Below are 2,500 nucleotides of genomic sequence, written 5' to 3' on the forward strand. Positions count from 1 at the left end.
ACGCGTTTGATGCATAACTTCTCCAAACTCCGATTGCATCCTTTAGCTGTGCTCTTAGCACTGGGTCTGTCACCGAAGCAAACTGGAGAGAGCGCAGTACTCTCTCCTGCTCGTGTCTTGATATCCTTTCGGAATCTTGAAGTCTCTTGACAGAACCCGCTATCTCCTTCCTTTTCTTCGCTGGGGTGGAGAAACGGTGTGACAAAAGGTCCCAGTGGATCTTAGCCACTGGAACTTTTGAGATGGAGAAAGTCGAGACTTTTTCTGTTGATCTTGAAGCCTAGGTACTCTAGGAACTGGATCACTTGACTGGAAGCTTGCAAGCATTCTGTCTTGGATGCTGCCCACACCAACCAGTCGTCCAGGTAGGCTACTACCTGAATTCCCTTTAGGCGAAATTGTTTGAGAGCTACGCTCGCAAGCTTCATAAAAATCCTTGGGGCTATGTTTAGCCCGAATGGCATGGCTCTGAAGGCGTATAGTCTTCGTTGTAGCCTGAACCCTAGGTAGGGGGAGAGTCGATGGCTAATTGGAATGTGCCAGTAGGCATCTGACAAGTCTATAGAGACGGAATATGCCCTCTTGGGCAGTAAGGTCCTTATGTGTTGCAGTGTTAGCATTTTGAATTTGCAATTCACTATGAACTTGTTAATTGGCGACAAGTCCAGAATGACTCTGAGCTTTTCCGAGTCTTTCTTGGGAACACAAAACAGCCTCCCTTAGAAATTGATGGGCTTCACCCTTTTTCTCTAACCGTTCTTGAACGTACTCCTCCATAACGGGGGTGGAGTGTTGGAAAAACCGAAGGTACGGGGGTGGAGTGCTGTACCAGCTCCAGCCCAGTCCATTCTTGAGTAGGCTGTGGGCCCAGGGATCGAAGGTCCACCGATCCCGAAATTTCAGAAGTCTCCCTCCTACCGGTATCACCTCACTTGGACTGCCGTCCTGAGGTCTTGCCTTCCTGACCACGACCACCCCTGAATCCCCTTCCCCTTGAGGGGCGTCTAGACGAGCCTCTGGCTGCTCCTCTAGGCTTTGCTCGAAAGGAAGTAGACTGCCCTTCGAACGCTGGGGTGAATGCCGTGGACTGTGTCGACACGGCCTGGGGTACCCACTGAAAGGTGGTTGGGGTTTGTGCCACGATCTGGGGCACTGGGGGCAATAGCAATTGCAGTTGCTGTTGCTGTCTAAGAGGCTTGGCTGGCCGAGACGGTAGCCTAGTCCTCATAGTCTTCCTCTTTGGTTGAGGACCCTCATCCGGGGAAGACTTTCTTTTGATAGCCAGGCCCCACTTCTGGAGAAGGTTTCTATTCTCCAAGGCGGCTTTATCAACAACTTCTTTGACCAAGTCGGTAGGGAAAAAGGTCTTTTCCCCAAATGTTGGAGGAGATTAGTTTCTTTAGCTCGTGCCTCACCGTAGCCGAGGTAAACACGAACTCCCTACAAGCTCTCCTTTCCTTGACGAAGCCATAAAGGTCCTTCGTCACTGTGGCCAGATGAGGCTTGGCCACTACCATGAACATTTCATGGACCTTGGGGTCACTTGCCATCGTCTCGAGAGTAGTCTGAAGAGACATTGAGGCAGTCAGTCTTTCTTTTGTATCGAACTCACTTCGCAAAAGAAAGTCAGACAGCTTAGGGAGGTCCTTGCCGAACTGACGTCCGGCAATATCAGCCTCCAACTTTCCCACTGAGAACGTAAGATGGACGTCCTTCCAGTCTTTGTGGTCCATAGGCCGGGCCAGCGACAAGGGTTTACACTCCTCTAGGGAGGGGCAAGACTTGCCGGCCTCGATTGTTTTTAGTACAGCCAGAAACCCTTTCTGTAAAAGGGGGAAGGCTCTAGTAGGCGAGGACACAAAGGAAGGGAGCTTCCTATTCAATGCAGCTACCTTTGAGTTAGAGAAGCCCCTCTCTTTCATCGAGGATGAAAGTAGAGCTTGAGCCTTAGCATGGTCCATCACTATGACCTCCTTCGGCTCTGTCTCCTCCTTTGAAGCTGCTTCCTTCCTCAGCCGGACATAACAGTCCGGATATGATGCCTTGCTGGGCCAGAATTCCACCCTCCAGGGGAACTGAGCCCAGCTTATCCGAGATGACGATCTTTCCAGTCGTCATCGGCATGTGCTCAGCATACCTCCATGGGTTAGCATCTGAGCACAAGGGAAGGTCTTTCACATTGAGCTTTTTCTGGGGCCCATGTGATTCTGCAAGGCACTGCATTCGCAGTTCCATTGCAGCCGCCTTCTCCTGATTCTCCTTCTGCATTTGTTGGATCATTCCAACAATAGAAGAGAGGGCCTGTCCCAGCTCTACTGGGAGACCGGCCGATGTAGAGGGGCTTGAACTTCATCCTGGGCTTCTGCCAGGAGGTCTTCCTCCTGACACCCGTCCACATCAGACATCCTGTCATTTAGCTGGATGTCTTGCATCGCGACCGCGACTTCAGCATCCACCTGGATCTGAACTTAGGGGATCTACTCTTGAGGCTGGGGAATCA

Source organism: Palaemon carinicauda, chromosome 34 (genome assembly GCF_036898095.1).
Source record: "Palaemon carinicauda isolate YSFRI2023 chromosome 34, ASM3689809v2, whole genome shotgun sequence".
In the NCBI taxonomy this organism is placed as follows: Eukaryota; Metazoa; Arthropoda; class Malacostraca; order Decapoda; family Palaemonidae; genus Palaemon; species Palaemon carinicauda.